The following is an 18,368-nucleotide window of genomic DNA, read 5'->3' as shown; positions in this document are numbered from 1 at the left end:
AGGCTTCGAGTAACGCAACTTCAGCTGCTGACACGAGAGCTGCAAAACCCTAAATCATAAACCCTAACCCTAACCCTAAACCTAACCCTAACCCTAAATCCTAACCTTGACCCTAAACCCTAGCCCTACCCCTAAATCCTTAAACCCTAAACCTAACGTTACCCTAACCAGTAGATCAAGGCACTTCGTGTGCTAATGGCTAGCTGCGGGTATGCCAGAGGCTACCATGTGCCAAAGGTTCCCAAGCTTGTTTTTGAATGTCTATATGACCTAAACAAACCTAAAACAATTTAAAAGTACATTGGTGGAACCTCGCGTGGAGAAATCTAGGGGATAGACCCGTCAGGGCACACATACCGCTATTTTGGGGGGAGGAGGGGGAGAATGACCGCCCGAGCACCGAAATCCCACCAAATCTTACAAGTGGACCTATGATATGTGTGAAAGTGTGGAGGAAGGTGTAACAGTGTAAAAATAGCTCACCGGTGTGACCTTCCTCACATTTGGGCTATAACACTTAGCAGATTTTCCGAAGCATGGATTGCTCCAAAACCCTGATATATGTGGGGGGATGAAGATGGAGATCGAGTACTTTTGTGTCGCAAATAGTATGGGTATATACACATTGTCTTAATTAACACTAATAAATAGTCATCAAAAAGTAAAACTAATAAAAAATATAAGTATTAGATGAAATAAAATAGAAAGAAAAACAAAGAAAATGTCATGTGATGTACGGCAAAGGTAAAACGCACAACAAAGGCTACGTTGCCGTGCATCCCAGCTCCGCGCACGGCAAATGGTGAGGCACGACAATGCCCAACGCCTTTGCCGTGCGGTGTGTTGGGTCATTGCCGTGGCTATTTCTTTGACGTGCGCTATCTTTAGACTTTGCCGTACAATGTTTCTTTGCCATGCGCTCCTTTCAGATGTTGTCGTGCTCCTTTTCTTTGCCGTGAGTTTTGCTCTGTGCGCACGGCAAAGAATCTTTGCCGTGCGTGGGCTCACGGTAAAGATTTGCTGCACGGCAGCCCCTGTTTTTTCCGTAGTGTATCAAACCTCTACAATTTTAGTGTTTTTATTTAGTAAAAAATAAAATGTAGATTAATCTTTACTATTATATTTCAGTTGGTCGTACGTCATACAACACGTTTGGTGAGGAGATTGGGAACATCCTGACCGTTCGGTTAAATCTCAAAACATCCGCTTAAAATCTATCCGTCCAATCTTCCTTTCCAATCGTCCGATCTACATTTAAGGTAGGTCGCCCTCTTTAGCGCTAATCATATCACGACATCAATTGGTAATCAATGCTCCCTCCATCTCACACAGCATAAGCCGTAAATTTTCCAGCGCAGGAATTAAGGATAATCGCGCGTGGGTATTTTTTCCAAATTAGCCCCCTAACAACTCTCTCCCTCTGTGAGTAAATAAGGAAATCTAGATCAATCGCTCCACTTCCTTCCTGACGCATCTCCCCAGCGTTCCAATTCCCCATATCTTCCTTCAACAATTTACTGGCTCGGAGAAGAGACAAAGCGGAGATTGAATCGCTGTATCATGGGTGGACTTCCTCACCTCCCCCTGATCGACGAAGCCACAAATCGGCCGCTGGCTGTCAAATCGGGTGCTGGCCATCAAATCGTGCAAGAAGTAGGCCGGCGTCAAAGCCATCCGCGTAGCTGGCGGGTACCGGAGCTCGCTAGGAGGCATCCCAGAGTGGGAGGGATGCTGCAGCTCATTGGGCAGCGTTCATGGCGGGATGGAGGTCGGAGCTCCCTCGGCGGCGGCTATGGTGGGATGGAGGTCGGAGCTTCCCCGGCCGCAGCTGGAGCGCACCAAGGGAGGCAATAGCGGCGATTTCCGGCACCCATCTGGCCCGTGCTCGCTGGGCAGCGTCCATAGCGGGACGGAAGTCAAAGCTCCCTCGACGGCGGCCATAGCCGGACGGCAGTTGGAGTTCCCTCGGGTCATATCCAGCTGGTACTTCGACACTCAGGTGCCTCCCGTCCTGGCGGTGGCCTTAGAGCACCACACAGATGAGGGACGCGCGCGGGACTGCCGGAGCATACGCGAACGCCGACCGACCGCGATGGCCGCGCTCGCTCCGGTGGTCAGCCGCACTACGGAAAGTAGCTGAGGTAGAGGAAGAGCGAGCCGAGGGCAGAGGAGAGAGATCAGGGCAGGCAGCGGAGCTCCGGGCTTGGCCCCGGTGGCCAACGGGGACGACCAAGGCGGCGCGACGGCTGCGGCTGGCCAGAGGGGCGCAGACGGAAGGAGATCGCCACGGCGTAGTAATCGCGTCATCGAGGAACAGAATCGTTCGGTGTTGTATGGTATGCCATCAATGATTTCTATATGGTTCAGTGTTAAATGCAAAAGAATTTTATTTGGATTATCTGGGATTATCTGCATGTGTAGATATGTGGAGGAAGAACTAAACCATTTATCTGCATATCGATCAAGCTTATATTGCCTACATATTGGATATATACATGGGCGTATCTCTTTTTTAAGATCACATGTTTGCACGCTAAATCCCAGATCTATCAGATAGCCATTTATAATCAACTGCAAACTGTACTGAAGTTTTTAGATACTCTTAATGGTTCCAGCGTGTGATCAATGTTTCAGTTCAGTTTCAATATCAAATGGCATGCAGTTCAGCACATCAAAGGAGGAGATGATCGAGAATTTGTGCATAGAGAACATCATGATGTCTTATTGATTATGTATTTGTTTATACTGCATGGGTTGTCAATTAATCAATCTCTGTGATGACTTGTGTTGAGAGAGATAATGGTGTTCAATCAGAGGTAACATGAAGTGCTCATCAAGAGTGGTAGATGTGGCACGATTGTGTGGTATGTACTTCTCTGCATAGAAAAAAACTCCTAACTATTTCTATTGCTCCAATTTATTATTGGAACAATAAAGTTTAACATCTTCGGTACTCCCATACTCGCGAATGGAAGCTATATATGTCGGTGCCTCAACCCCCACACTATGGAGGTTCACTATCTCTCGCTCTGCTCGTGGCGAGCTTTTGGTCATCAAGCAAAAGGCTGACATCAAGCCCTGGTGCGGGGAGAACAAGGGGACATGCCTATGTTGACCTCAAGCACTTGTAAACGCGCCTCGCTGAGGAGGACCACGCTGCCGCCCACCGGAGCCTCACCATGCACGCTATGCTGCTCTGTGAGTTTCCAAAATCCTGGCATCCAAACGATTTTAACTCCCAAAAAACAGTCGCACCTCCGTCCATAGTCGTGCTATTATATTTTATCATCCCATCTTGGTCTCATTATGTGCAATTTACAGGAGGATAATCGTGCCAGGAATCTTTTCTACACTCTGTATTCCTGATTTCTTCATGGAAATGGTTCAAAGTAAGGAGCAGTGGTCGTTGATTGGTCCCAGCGAAACTCCAGGTTAGAAATTGTCTCAATTTTTTGTGTACCTTTTTTGTAGATCATATTTAGAACAACTCTCAACCAATATCTGTGTACATTGTCTTCAAAAAAGTTTATTTCCTGAAACTGCACTGAGTGGTAAGAAAAAATGAATTTATATTTCTTTGGTTGCCCGAGTTTTCTTGCAGTTGGAACTAAGAGAGAAAAGTCACTAAAGAGAGGACATCACGGTTTCGATAACAATAATGAGGCAAGGAATTAGCCTCATCAATCACTATGGATCCTATCGAGAAAATGTATATATATTGGTTGCTGGGCACTTGAGTCAGTGATGCTGATGTTCCCACCTAGGGTCCTAATAGTAATAATACTAAGAAAACCAAGTTGTACTGATAATCTTGACTATTGTATTGATGTAGTTATATTCAATTTCAATATGTTCTTCATTGTTTCTTATGTACACATTTATCAGCAACTGAGATCTATATTTCTAAAATGTAGAGATCCATTACATCTACTACGGTTTCTCATTTAGTCTTAATGCATTCTATATCCTCACTACGAAACAATCAACCAAGTTTAAATTGAGAAACTGAGGGGCTTAATACAGGCCCAGCCACATGAGAGGGGCTAGAGAAAATGTTTATCAATTTGTTGAGCACCTTTCTTTGCTAAGGAGGTACACATTTCTCTACCTTAAGGTATATCATTTGGTTAACTTCCCTCACTAGGACCTGTCCTTTTATGTTGGGTTTACTTCAGAGATCACTGCATGAGGGCAAATAATCTTGATGATGGTCTGGCTTTCCTCGTTGCTATGATATCAAATTTCACTCTGGAAGGGGTAAGTGGAGCTTCAACCAATCGATAATTCGATATATTTGTTTGATACAATTTAATATTTTCTAACTAGACACACAAGGTTTTTTTTACTATGCTCGATACATGCAAATTTAAGTGAATATCTTTTGACACTTGTGTGCTATTATTTTACAACCTTTGAAAATAAAATTTAACCTTTTGTTTTTCTTGTCTTTACACAATATTATCTGCATGTTTATATATATATTAAGTCAGAAATTCACCATGTTCTTATTATCAACATGTCATTATTTTTTAGGCTACGGGGAGTTATAGATTCCATCATGCATGACATCTGAATTATCTTTGAAGTCATTCAACTAAAACATGTTATTTTCAAAGATAAAAATGAAATGTTGTTCTTTCTCAGTGAAGGTTGACTAAACCAAACTGAAATCAATCTTCTCCCCTTTGGTGCAAAAGAAAATATCATTGGAGAAATCAACAAGTCTCAGCTTAAAATAACCTTTATGTAAAGAATATGGTGCTATTACTTGTCTTGCATAAATTTGTAGACATCTCATTTCGTGGTTTATCTTTATAGCACTTATGCTGGTCAAGCTCTAGATCTGTCAATTAGTAATTTTATCTTAAAATTTTAAAAATGGCACCATTAAGCTGGTCTATCGTTTTTACCTAATTACTGAAGATATGCACTCTTGGGTTTTTTGTTTTGTTTCCGCTGGGCACAATTATGCAACTTTGTTTATTTCACTTTCTTGAAAAATTGTCCTTGGTGTGGTTTAGCAATGTCAGTATGGTAGAGAGCATATCAAGGCTTTATGAACAGAACCGGGAAAATGTGTTTCCTATGAGTATATGAACATTTAGTTAAGATAGAACTTAGATCTCCTTTATTAGACATGGTACACCAGCTATATTGATACATCAATTTTGGAATACTCAACGAGCACACTTGATTCTTTGCAGGAAAACTAAGTATATTGATACATCAATTCTGGGGCAAGGAGGAATCGTGTACTTGGAGGCGTAGAGGAGGGAGAGAAGGAAATAAGAAATAGATTCACGACCATAGCTTTGCAGGAAAACTAAGTATATATTGTGCTCGATTTATTTGACAAGATACAATAGCTAATGCTCATTGTTCAATGGCAATGTATTGTAATTTTAGGAACCTAAACTGCATGCTCTCTCGGATAGATGGTACTGGCGTTAGAAAGCACAAATGTTCACATGCTTTACGTTTAAATTATAGAAAAGGTACTCGAAAGACCGTAGCAACGCACGGGCATTTAACTAGTATGGAATAAAATTCTAGTGCAGAATGTAGACTAAATCATAACACAGGAAGTAGATATAGAGATTGAGATATTTTGGCAGGTATACACCAGCACGGTGCAATTATAGCGCGTGTTACCCAGCCGGTGGGCTGGTGGTACCTCGATTCACGCCGCCGCCAATCAAGCATTGACTACTGCTGCATGCCGCTTCATATAGCCCGGCTTTCCTCTCCTGCAAACCCTACTCTTCTTCCACCTCGTACCGAGCTAGTATTTTTCCCCGAGAAGTCCTTCGTGGGAGACGACAATGAGGCAGATGCAGGGCGCGGCGAAGAAGGCGAGCGTTGATGCAATCTACCGCCAGGGGAGGCCAGACGTCCTTCGCCTTGAAACCGCGAGCCGAGGAGAAAAAGGCGGCTCGTCGCCGTCGAGAGGGAGGGGTGTGTCCATCGTGGAAGTGGACATCAACTGGTTCAGCTGCCCCATCTGCTTCCGCCTCCTCAGCCCTCCCGTCTTTCAGGTATAAATTCTCGACAACTTTTCTTGACCTTCTTCAACATCAGATCAGATTTCTTCATTTCTTCGCGCACCCGTGCGTGCCTGCAGTGCAAGAGGGGGCACCTGGCCTGCGGTGGCTGCCGCGCTGGGAACTGCCGGAAGTGCAAGGGCGGCGGCAAAAGATTCCTCGCCCGGAACATGGTGGTGGAGGACATTATCTCCGTGTCCAAGTTCAAGTGCCCCCACATCGGCTGCCACGAGTTTTTCTCCTACCCAGACCTTCTCGCCCACCGCGACGGGTGCCACCTCGCGCCCTGCTTCTGCGCGGAGCCTGGGTGCAACTTTGAGGCGCCGCCGCCCAGGCTCTGCATCCACCTCGACGTCGAGCACTCCTGGCCCGCGTACCGCTTCACCTACGGCAAGGACAACTGGATCACCTGGCCCCTATCGAAGCAGCGCCGGCTGCTGCTCGCCGTGGAGGACGACTGCGTGTTCGTTCTCGTCGTGGGCGCGCTCGGCGCGGTCACCGCCGTCTCGGTGGTGTGCGTCAGGAAGGTGGGCGGCCCGTCCCAGCCGCGTTACACAGCGGTGCTGGGCGCCAGTGGCCCGCCGCTGCCAGGCGGGGCCGCGGGACGCACAATCACGTCGCCCATGGAGACGGTAACGAGCAGCGACAGGCCCGGCGAGGTCGCCGTCGACAAGCTGCCCTGGGTTCTGGCCGTACCGTCGACGTATCTGATGGCCGGCGTTGATGGGGCGTCCAAAGAGGTGTCCCTGATGATCCAGATTAAGAAAATTCCCTGATTTTTTTAGCAAGTAGTAATTCGAATAGATTGTCATATGGTCGATTTGGGGCAGTTGTAGTCTGCTGTACGGTTTATGAGATCAAGTTGTATATTCGACCAAATTGTACGGTTTGTCATGTCAAAAAAAGATGTCGCGTTTGTGTTCTGTTGCATCGTAATCAAATATTTTAACTGATTTGCTAGTTGAAGGTACTTTTCGTTAGGTCTTAAACTGTCTGATTGCATTGTATAATGATAGATTGCAACAGACGTTTGTTCACTTGCAAATAATTAAGGTTGCAACTGAACTTTTTAGGTAGATGATGCAGCCTTTTTTGTTCACTATCTATAACTTGAGAAAAGAACATTGATCAGAATATACCAATTTTGACATTACAGTGATAGCAACTCATTTGTTTGAATAGTATATAGGTATATGCTGGATAGTTTGCCTGTTTTAGTTGTTTCTCTATACTTGATTTTGCAATGTTTCATCCGATCAAAATTATTGCCTTCAAGTTGGCCTCTGATGTGCGTATCAGTTCTGTTGCAATCTATCATGCTTGCATCTGTGTGTATCAGTTCTTTTGGTAGAAATTAAACAGCCTTCCTAAGAACTTTAATGTCATTGTTATTATATTTAGAACATTTTTGGATCCTCTCCACTCCTCAAGTGCGCTTACATCGCCGAAGAAGTTGCAGGTCATTATCCCGGAGTGGGTGAAATTGAGCTGCGGAGGCTCCTCAGATTTAACGGAGCCGAAGAGAGTATCCATTCTGATTTGCATGTTCGTGTAAGTCCTTTTTTCACGGAAGTAGTAGGAGCTGTTATATTATTGCAACATGAGGAAATGCCTCATATATATGAGAAAAACAGAGATAGATAATAAAGAGCTTGCAATCATGTATGAATTTACATAGAGTTATACATATATTTACTCTGAAGAAGGTGCATGTATCATTTTTTGTGCCTGTAATTTGCATTTGCCTTTTTCCTAAAGAAATCAGTGTATCGCATACGCCGAATCGGGGGAGTGTGCATCTTAGATTCTTAGCATGAGATGATGTCTTATACAAAATTGTATATTATATTGTTTATGCTCAATATCATGTTCTCCACACGGGTATATTGTTTTTCTCCCTTTTGACATTTACCCATCATAGTGTTTCCCCGTGATTTTACATGCAGACAACTATGGTTCAAAACATCAGCTGCTTATATACTCTTGTTGCATCAATATCAATTAAATTTTTGAAAAATTACAAAGAGGACAAATGGTGTGCTGGCTTGCGCCTCTAGCCTTATCGCTGCGCCTGCATCCGGCGTCACTCCCACCTAGGAGACCCCGGAGGCTCCCCCATCGTCTCACCTCGAGCTCCCCCAATATCGTCCCCGTCTGGCCGTCAACACCGGCGGCGGTGGCGGCGCCAGTCCTCTCGAAGGCGGAGATCAGGTAGTTCGGGCGCATCCTTCTATTCCTCCAGGAGGTGGGGGATGGCGTCGGGCAGGCGAGGTGGTGTTGCGGCGGAGGGTCGATGTGGAGGGACGCTAGCCCTGCGGCTCTAGCGGGCTCCATCTTGGCTGGAGGCGGCGCCGCCGATCCCAGACATGTGGCTGCCCTCTCGTGTCTGGTTGGGACACGGCTTTGGTCGCTCCCTGTGATCCGTTTTGGGCTTGGCGGCCTCGGGTGGCTTCGCTACTTTCCTGTTCGACAACCTGACCGTTCGTCGTCTTCTCCGCTGTTTGCTGGTGGTGTGAGGGCTACCGGCACGTCTTTTTAATAAAGGTGGTAGTCTTTTTCTCTTCTGCGAGGATGAAGGCCTGCCTGAGGCATGTTCTTCTTGATCTGGCCGGAGTGTTCAGTTCTGGAAGGCTTCGCCGGCGTATGTCACAGTGTACATATTGCCGGTAGTTTGTTGGTGGATAGGGTGGTATTTGGTCGTGCGCACCAATACAATTATTCCGACTGTTTGATTTTAAAGGGAGTGGCGCGAAGCTTTGTCCTGTGTTGTCATCTGGTGACATTTTAGTCCATGGTGAAGGTAGAGGCAGAGAATAATGAAAGCCGTATATGAGGACTAGCAATGGTGGTAACTCTTTGTGATGTTGAGGGATTTCCTTGGTGTTGCGGCCACCGCAACAACAGTATGAAAGTGGAGGCGACAACATAGGTGAAGTTCAGGGTTTTACCTCTTAGAGTGAAAATTCAAGGTCTGATGATAATTGGTTGTGCCTGGCAACAACCTTGTTGAAGGCATTTTTTCAGAGCAGTGACTATCTCCAGGGTGAAAACCTAGATCTTTGCTCGAACGATGACGGTGCTTGTGCACGGTTTTCTTGGTGATGGTTGTATTGTTGTTGCTAGGACTAAAATGATGTAGCACGGCTTTTATGTATTAGTTTTTTTTTTTGGTTGTGTGCATCCGTACTACCATTAGGGTATTGCGTTGGTGTAGAAGTTGAATGTATTTGATATTTCCAAATATTAATATATTCTCTTTATCAAAAAAATAGCAATATTAAAATTTGGAACATGCCCCGTAAGTTTTGAGTAGTTTACAACAATTGAATACAGTAGTGTACTACTAAGAATAGATTAAGTATGATGTACCGTGATTCTGAGGACAATGTGTTTACTACCATTATGTTCATGGTCATAAGGTGTGCACTTTGAGCATAATCAAATCTCACTTTAACTGTAATTTTTCATAGTTAAGATCTATTGAAGGATATTTGCCTCAATGCAGTCAGTAATTCTATATCATTTGAAACTTTATAACACTTCCTTTAGTGTTATAGGCAAAATAACTTCCATACCATCTCTTTAATTAGAAGCTACTAGGAATAATGCAACAGCTCAATTCATATCCGATGATGAGTTACTAATGTTCTCGGAAACTCCAAGTGTAGCCCGAGCTTACATGGCTCATATTTGTTTTACAAAATTTGAATTCAATATTTAAAAGTTTCAAAAAATTCTGAAAAAATCTATATTATGTAGCCAATTATGTAGTCTGCCACTGTGCAAAATCTCTGGACGAAATACGTTATATTAGAGACTAAAAAAATAACAGATTCTGATAAAATTATTGGAGGTTTCAAAATCTGTGTTCACTTTTGCTGATCCACTGATTTGTGAATTTCTCACAACCCAAAATACTGAGTCTTTCTTATTATTTTTTTCACTGTGGTAAAGTACATTATTGTCTACCTCTATGATTTTTGTTCATAATTTTTTGAAACTATGAAATGCCATTTTAATTTTTTTTTGAAAAAAGCGCTCCATGTAGCCTGAGCTCCAAAATTGCACACACTCTACTGTTCTGTCCTAGATAAATAAATAAGTACATTGGTTATCTATGTAATTTTTTTCTAAAGGAACAATGATGTGTATAATTAGACAACGTGCTTGTGCAGGTGCGATTAGTATGGAATAAAATTTTGGTTTAAAATGCACACTAAATGAGGGAGTAGATATATAGAGATTTTTCAGGAAATTTCTCATTAGGCCAGCACGGTTCAGTTATAGTAGCGCGCCGCGCGATGCGACGCGTCGGGTGTTGCCCAGCCTGTGGCACCTCGATTCACGCCGCCGCCAATCAAGCATTGATTACTGCTGCAGGCTGCTTCATATAGCCGGGCTTTCCTCTCTTGCAAACCCTACTTTTCCTCCACCTCCTAGCGACCTAGCTAGTATTTTTCCCCAAGAAGTCCGCCAGAGGAGCAGATGCAGGGCGCGGCGCAGAAGGCTAGGGTGGATGCAATCAACCGCCAGAGGAGGCAAGACGTCCTTCGCCTTGAAACCGCGACCGGGGGAGAAAAAGGCGGCTCGCCGTCGTCGAGAGAGAGGGATGTAGCCATCGTGGAGATGGACATCAACTGGTTCCACTGCCCCGACTGCTCCTTCGTCCTCACCCCGCCCGTCTTTCAGGTACAAATCCTCTACCACCTCACCTTTTTTTTTGTTGGTCTTCTTCAACATCAGCAGATCAGATCGATTTCATCATCTCGTCATGCAGTGCAAGGAGGGGCACCTGGCCTGCGACCGCTGCCGCGCCGGAAAGTGCCAGAGGTGCAAGGGCGGCGGCGGCGGCACATTCGACACCCGGAACAAGGTGGTGGAGCACATCATCTCCGTGTCCAACTTCAAGTGCCCCTTCACCGGCTGCCACCGCTTCTTCCCCTTCCGCGACCTGCGCGCCCACCGCGAGGCGTGCCTCCACGCGCCCTGCTTCTGCGCCGAGCCAGGGTGCACCTTTGCGGCGCCGCCCGACACGCTCCTCCGGCACCTCGTCGTCGACCACTTATGGCCCGCGCGCCCTCTCGTCTACGGCCAAGTCCTCCGGCTCCGCGCGCCCCTGTCGGAGCCGCGACGCCTGCTGCACGCCAAGGAGGACGGCGGTGTGTTCGTTGTGGTCATCGGCGCGCTAGGCGCAGTCACCGTCGTGTCGGTGGTGTGCGTCAGGAAGGCGGGCGGCCCGTCCCAGCCGTGTTACACGGCCGAGCTGCGCGCCAGCGGCCCGCCGCTGCCAGGCGCGGCCACGGGCAGCATAATCAGGATGCCAATGGAGACGGTGACGAGCACTGACAGGCCCGGCGAGGTTTCCGTGGAGAAGCTGCCTTGGGTTATGTCCGTACCGTCAACGTATCTGATGGCCGGTGTTCATGGTGATGGGGCGTCAAAAAAGCTGCACCTGAAAATCCAAATTAAGAAAATTTCCTGATTTTGTTGAACATGCATGAATGCACCTTTCTATGAAGTAGCGAGTACGAATGGACATAATATGATCCATGTGCTAAGTTGTAGTAAACCTAATTGCACGGTTTGTCATATCATTTTTTTTTTACGGTTTTATAGCCGAGCTATTGCCTTTTTAAAATCTCCAAGTACACTTAGTATGAGAACTCTATTCCTCCAGCCGGTCTAGGAGGGGACGCAACCGTGGGTTTTTTTTCATCGTTATCTCACACCCGCACCACAGCTCCCACGAGCCCCACCTCCAGCGTCCCCTGCCGTGAGCCATTGCCTCGACTCAAGCTCCTCCGGGACCCTCATCCCCATGGCTGTCGCCACAGTTTCGGTGCGTAGCGCCATGGTACTTCCCCTTTTCCTGCTCTAGTTAGCTCAGTGTTCCTCTCTCCTTCCTCGATTTGGATCTCCTTCGGCCTCCACTACTCATCCCACCGCCGTGGCGCTGACTCTCGCACACGAGACCGCCGCTGGTTCATCTCTGCCTCTGCCGCTGGCTTCTCCTCCCCGTAGCCACGCCGGCTGCTGCTCCTCCCCCTGTCCGGCGAGGGGTGCCCTCCCTTCTCTTTCCTCTATCTCCGGTGAGTAGGTTCAACCCTCCTGTGTGGTGGCTTTCATGAGGGCAGGTGATGAGCTCCATTGTTTTGCCCACCAAACTTCAGGGGAGATGTGGGGAATACTCAGAAGGGATTTGAGGTGGCCTAATCTAGCGTCGGTAGTAGGCGAGACGAATTTTGTCACGGGAGCTACGGATTGGTGGCCGGCGAGCTCGGATTGGCCATGGCAGAACCTCCATTATCGGTAGGGAACACAAGTTTGTAGGGATTTTTTTATGTTACATGGTGGCACAATCGGTTACATGTAATTCTCGTGTCCACGCGAAAGTGATGGATATAGCCACACAAATGTCCTCTCCATTGGTCATACAAACACATCTGGCACACTCCCAAGTTGCGCCGGAGTCCTCCCTCAGCTCTCCCCCACCGTGGGTCTGTTCTTCATCTCATCGACAACATCTCAACTCTAGGTTGTAGTTTATATTGGTTCTTTCTCTAATCAAGCTCTTGCCTCTTTCAGATCCAAGCTATGGTTGCCAACATTAGAGCATCTCCAGCCGCGTCCCCCAAAGCGTCCCCCAAAGCTATTTGGGGCGCGCCGGACAAAAAAATCATTCCAGCCGCGTCCCTCAAACCCGTTTTTTGTCCGACGCGCCCCGATACGGTGTCCGGTGCCCCGAGGCCGTCCCAGTCCCACAGGGGATGCACCGGGCATGCCGGAAACAACGAAAGGCGAGGCGGGCTCCCACATGTCGGCGAGTATTTGCATAAACCATTGATTCACGCCTTTTTTCTCGTTGCTCCTTCCTTCCCGCGCCTCCCACCCCTCCGTCGCTGCTGGATTTGCCGGCAGTTTGGGCGTCTGATCTCTTCTGAGAGCCGGGATCGTCGCCGCGGCTGGCGCTCCCACCGGTTGTTGCGCCGCCGCCGCTTCGCCATCGCGTCCCAGAACATGGCGTCAAATCCGTCCCACCTCCGCGCACACAAGGTGCTCGACGACTTGCCAGGTAGGCGCGATTTTCCCATGGGGGTCTGCTCACGGTGGAGATGGAGAGGCTCCTGGTGGCATGTGGCAGTCTGGCTGCTCGACGTGGCGCTCCGATGGTCGGAGCCGGAGGGGGAGGGCGGCGGCGCTCCCACAACCCTGCAATAAATCTCTCGGCTTTCTCTCTCGATTTGGACAGATCCGTCCTGGATCTTGCTCTCCCTAGCCACCATGGTGGTGGAGAAGGCGGAGCAATCCTTGATGGCTCGGTCCTTTGCAGATCGATGGAGACGCGGTGGCGGTGGTTCTACTTCTTCTGGAGCTTCACAGTTAGAGGTATTCTTGCCTCTGCTATCCATGGCCGGCATGGCGGCCTCGAATCAACAACCTCCGGTCTAGAGGCCCTGCGGCTTCCTTCCTACTGGAGCTCAGTGCGTTGCTGCTACCAAGTGGTGCGTGCCCGGTGGCTCCAAGGCGTCCAGCAGCGACGGATCTTCGCCAGACTTGGGTGTTCGGGCATCTGCGTCCTGTTCCTCGGCGGCGACGCTTGGAGGACGCCGGCGATTCGTGGTGGTGACGCCCAGGGACTCGATTGCGTGTTCATCTTAAGTCCTAGGATGTTTTTTGTAAGATGGCAGGCCTTATCTTCAAATATCTGGTTCTTTAGGGCGAGTGATGCAAAAGGGTCTGCTTGTAATTCTATACCCACCACTTATGATATTTGAGGTTCTTCTGGGTCTTCTAGACCCCTTCTATGTGCAAAAAAAAAATGCACATATTTTGGGTAGGAGGAAGTAGAGTGTTTATTCCTCATCCCGCCACGTTGCCAGCACGAGGCGCTACACGTCGGATGCTGCGCCAGCCGGTGGGGGGTGCAAGTGCAAGCTTGATTCACATTCACGCCGCGTCGGGTACTGCTGTCAATCAAGAATTGACTCCTGCTGTTTTCCTCTCCCGGGAATCTTACTCTTCTTCCACATCGTAGCGAGACAATGGAGCAGAGCGCGGCGAAGAAGGCGCGGTTGGATGCAATCTACAGCCAGGGGATGCAAGATGTCCTTCGTCTTGAAGCCGCAGCCGCAGCCGGAGGTTCGTCGCCGTCGAGGGCCAGGGGGGTGGCCATCGTGCAGGTGGACATCAACTGGTTCCGCTGCCCCATCTGCTCCCGCCTCCTCAGCCCTCCCGTCTTCCAGGTAGTCTGCATCCATCCACATTTTTGTCTTCGATCCCGTTCGAGCTAGCTATTCTGCATCGATCCACAGATTTGATATACGTGTGTGCAGTGCAAGAACGGGCACCTTGCCTGCGGCGGCTGCCGCGCCCGGCAGTGCCGCAAGTGCAAGCGCGATGGCGCCGGCGGCAGCTTCGAAGCCCGGAACGCGGTGGTGGAGGACATCATCTCGGTATCCAAGTTCAAGTGCCCGCACAGCGGCTGCCACGGCTTCTTCGCCTACCCGGACCTGCGCGCCCACCGCGGGGCCTGCCACCACGCGCCCTGCTTCTGCGCGGAGCCGGACTGCACATTCGCGGCCCCGCCGCCCCGGCTCCTACGGCACCTCGCCGCCGACCACTCCTGGCCCGCGCAAGGCGTCGCGTACGGCAAGGCCGTCCGGCTCCGCGTGCCCTTGTCGGAGCCGCGCCGGCTGCTCCTGGCCGAGGAGGACGGCCGCGTCTTCGCGCTCATCTTGGGCGCGCTCGGTGCGGTCACTGCAGTGTCGGTGGTGTGCGTCAGAGCGGCGGACTGCGCGCCGCGGTACACGGCCGCGCTGCGCGCGGGCAGCACGAGCATGGTGGCCATGGAGACGGTGACAAGCAGCGACAGGCCCGGAGAGGTCTCAGTGGAGAAGCTGCCGTGCGTCTTGACCGTGCCGCCGACCTCGCTGCTGGACGGGGCTGATGGGGCGTCCAAGGAGGTGTCACTCAAGATCCGCATTGAAAAAATTCTGGCGTAGCTTGTAACTCAAATAGATATATCTTATGACCAACCTATCTAAATTGTGATGTCAAGCAGCTGTTTGCCAGAGGATTTCGACTTTATTTGGCACATTGAATCTCTTTTGCAGCTAATTTTGTGGTGAGCAAGCCTAAATTGCTTACTGAATCAAGTGATGTTTCAATAGACAATGGCTGAATCAAGTAATGTTTCTATAGACAAGTGCAGAGGAAAAACATGCAGAACAAAAAAAGAGACCCGAGCAGCCAGAAGTTCTCAGTTTTCAGTGTACAGAATCATCCACAGGAAAGCCAGCTATACCACTTTGCTTTACAAGTAGCTAGCAATCAGAGACTTGAAATCACTAGCAAAACATAACTGCATTCTGGAGTTTGCTACAGACTTCACGTCTTTTTTAGCCAAGAGAAACTTCACAGGAAACAATAGAACAAGGTCCAAATGTCAGATCTTCCCAACTTTAATTGTCCAAATTGGGATTCATTGAAAGATGCTTTGTAAAGCCAAAGTAAATGATGGAGCCCATATATATAACACTCCAGAAGATCCAAAATGCTGAACATCACATACTTTTAGGGATAACAGTGTGCAAGTATACCATCATTGCGAAGTTTTGTAAACTAACATGTCATCAGTGAAACAATTGGGAATGTTACAGAAGTCGATTTGGAACACTCAGAGCTTAGTTCTGTTTATGATCTAGATGCTTCTGCACGTGGTTCTCGATCGTCGGCTGGGAAGAAATCTCGTAGATATGGCAAAACTATTAAATCTAAAAAAGTTTCTCGATGAATGGCATGTTTCGGAATAGCAGAGGTCTTGGTGACTTGGCTAAACATTCTCACATTGCTGATGGTTGTAGAGATTTTGATTTAGATTTTATTGCTATATCTGAGACGGGTAGGCGAAAATTCTCACAGAGTTTCCTCGACCGTTTGTCAGGCGGGATTAACTTTCAGTGGTTTTCTCGTCCGCCTCGTGGTAGGTCTGGGGGCATTTTGCTTGGCGTCCGTATAGACACCATGACTGTTTTAGCTAGTTCGGATGGAGAGTATCATATTAAACTCGATATTCGGAACAAAGCGGACGGTTTCATTTGGAGTCTGGTCGCTGTGTATGGTGCTGCTCAGGACGCTTTTAAGGCTGACTTTCTACGTGAGTTGGTAAATCTTGCAAAAGATAACCCGCATCCGATATTAATTGGAGGGGACTTCAATTTGCTGAGATTTCCTCATGAGAAAAGTAAAGGCCTTTTCGATGGACATTGGCCTTTCTTGTTTAATGCTGTCATCGATAGCTTGGACTTAAGAGAGGTGTTCATGTCAGGTAGACAGTTTACTTGGGCCAACAGCTTGCTCCGAACCCACATACGAGAAACTAGATCGCGTTTTGATGGATACTGAATGGGAACATAAATACCCTATGGTGTCCGTCCGTGCTCTAGAACGTATTGAAAAATTGTCCGACCATGCTCCTATCCTCCTAACCACCTGGAAATCCCCGTCCTGTTTGTAAGAAGCCGTTCAAATTTGAACTTGGCTGGTTACACCGAGATGGATTTCATGAGATGGTTAACAAGGTTTGGGAAAGACCAGTCGGGGGTAGCTCTCCAATATTGAGATGGAACAATAAGATGCGGGCAATGCGCAAACATCTCTCTGGTTGGGCTGCCCATATGGTTGGTATTCTGAAAAAAGAGAAGGCTCGGCTATCGAAAGTGATCGATGAACTAGAGGCAGTAGCGGAAGTGAGACCGCTGTCCACGCCAGAGATTGAACTTAAAAATCAATCCAATGCGCAGATGGCGAGTCTTCTCCGCGAAGAGGAACTCAAATGGTATCAACGATCCAAAGCCCAGTTCATTTTAGAGGGTGATTCTAATACGCGATATTTCCATGGTCTAGCCAATGGAAGACATCGGAAAAAGCGTATTCACTCTCTTATTCAAGATGAAGGGGTGATTCAAGGTCACGAGCAACTTAAATCTTACATTACTAATTACTATAAAGACCTGTTTGGTCCTCCGGAGGAAAGCTCCTTCTCTCTTAACGAGGACTTAACGGATGATATACCCCAAGTTTCTATTGTGGAGAATGGCCTGCTAACCGCACCTTATACTGAGGATGAGGTTCAGAAGGCAATTTTCCAAATGGAATGTAATAAAGCACCGGGTCCAGATGGTTTTCCAGCAGAGTTTTATCAAACCTTTTGGGATACCATTAAGTCGGATCTTCTAGATTTGTTCAGTGATCTTCACACAGGACAACTAGAACTATTTCGTCTAAATTTTGGTGAAGTAATTTTGTTACCGAAGGTTAATGAGGCAGAAAGGATTCAACAATATAGACCTATTTGCCTTTTAAACGTCAGTTTCAAAATTTTCACGAAAGTGGCCACCATTAGACTTAATACGGTTGCGGATCATGTAGTTCAACCATCGCAAACTGCTTTCATGCAAGGAAGAAACATCCTAGATGGAGTGGCAGTTTTGCATGAGACAATACATGAGATACATACTAAGAAATTAAATGGGGTTATTTTAAAATTAGATTTCGAAAAGGCGTATGATAAGGTCAAGTGGTCTTTTCTTCAGCAGACACTCAGGATGAAAGGTTTTTCTCCTGAGTGGCGGGCTCTAATTTATGATTTTGTGTATGGAGGTAGTGTGGCAATTCGGGTTAACGATGACACCGGTCACTATTTCCAAACACGAAAAGGGTTACGCCAAGGAGATCCGCTATCACCGATGTTGTTTAACATTGTAGCGGATATGTCGGCGATACTCATAGAGCGTGCCAAGTCTGATGGTCAAATTGAAGGTGTGATCCCACATCTGGTTGATGGGGGGTTATCTATCCTTCAATATGCCGATGACACAATTCTTTTTATGGATCATGATCTCGAAAAGGCTCGTAATCTGAAATTAATTTTGTCAGCGTTCGAGCAGTTGTCGGGATTGAAAATCAATTTCCATAAAAGTGAATTATTCTGCTTCGGTGATGCCCAAAATGATATGGCTCTATATACAGAGTTGTTTGGTTGTGGGCAAGGCCAATTTCCTATTCGCTATTTGGGTATTCCGATTCATTATCGGAGACTTACAATTGCTGAATGGAAAATTGTGGAAGAAAGACTACAAAAACGCCTTAGTAGTTGGAAAGGTAAATTGTTGTCCCCGGGAGGAAGATTGGTACTCATTAATTCGGTACTCACCAATATGGTACTGTATATGTTATCATTCTTTCTTTTGCCGAAAGGAATTCTGCATAAACTCGATTATTATCGATCCAGATTCTTTTGGCAAGGGGATAGTGAGAAAAAGAAAT

At 47.4% G+C, this 18,368-nt stretch overlaps 1 long non-coding RNA gene across 3 annotated transcripts; it reads left to right on the top strand.

The window, feature by feature from the left end:
- The first annotated feature begins 3,047 nt into the window (after positions 1-3,047).
- Positions 3,048-5,461, top strand: LOC124666599. Of its 3 annotated transcripts, none has more exons than XR_006990943.1 (4): positions 3,048-3,198; positions 3,322-3,431; positions 4,176-4,257; positions 5,205-5,461. It is a non-coding gene; the product is annotated as an uncharacterized LOC124666599 (long non-coding RNA). The 3 variants fall into 3 exon arrangements; XR_006990944.1 differs by having other exon boundaries at positions 3,602-4,257; XR_006990942.1 differs by having other exon boundaries at positions 3,322-4,257.
- The last annotated feature ends 12,907 nt before the right edge of the window (positions 5,462-18,368 follow it).

This window comes from Lolium rigidum, chromosome 6, assembly GCF_022539505.1.
Source record: "Lolium rigidum isolate FL_2022 chromosome 6, APGP_CSIRO_Lrig_0.1, whole genome shotgun sequence".
Taxonomy (NCBI): Eukaryota; Viridiplantae; Streptophyta; class Magnoliopsida; order Poales; family Poaceae; genus Lolium; species Lolium rigidum.
The sequence above is the reverse complement of the archived record's forward strand: the minus strand, read 5'-3'. Positions and strand labels throughout refer to the sequence as shown.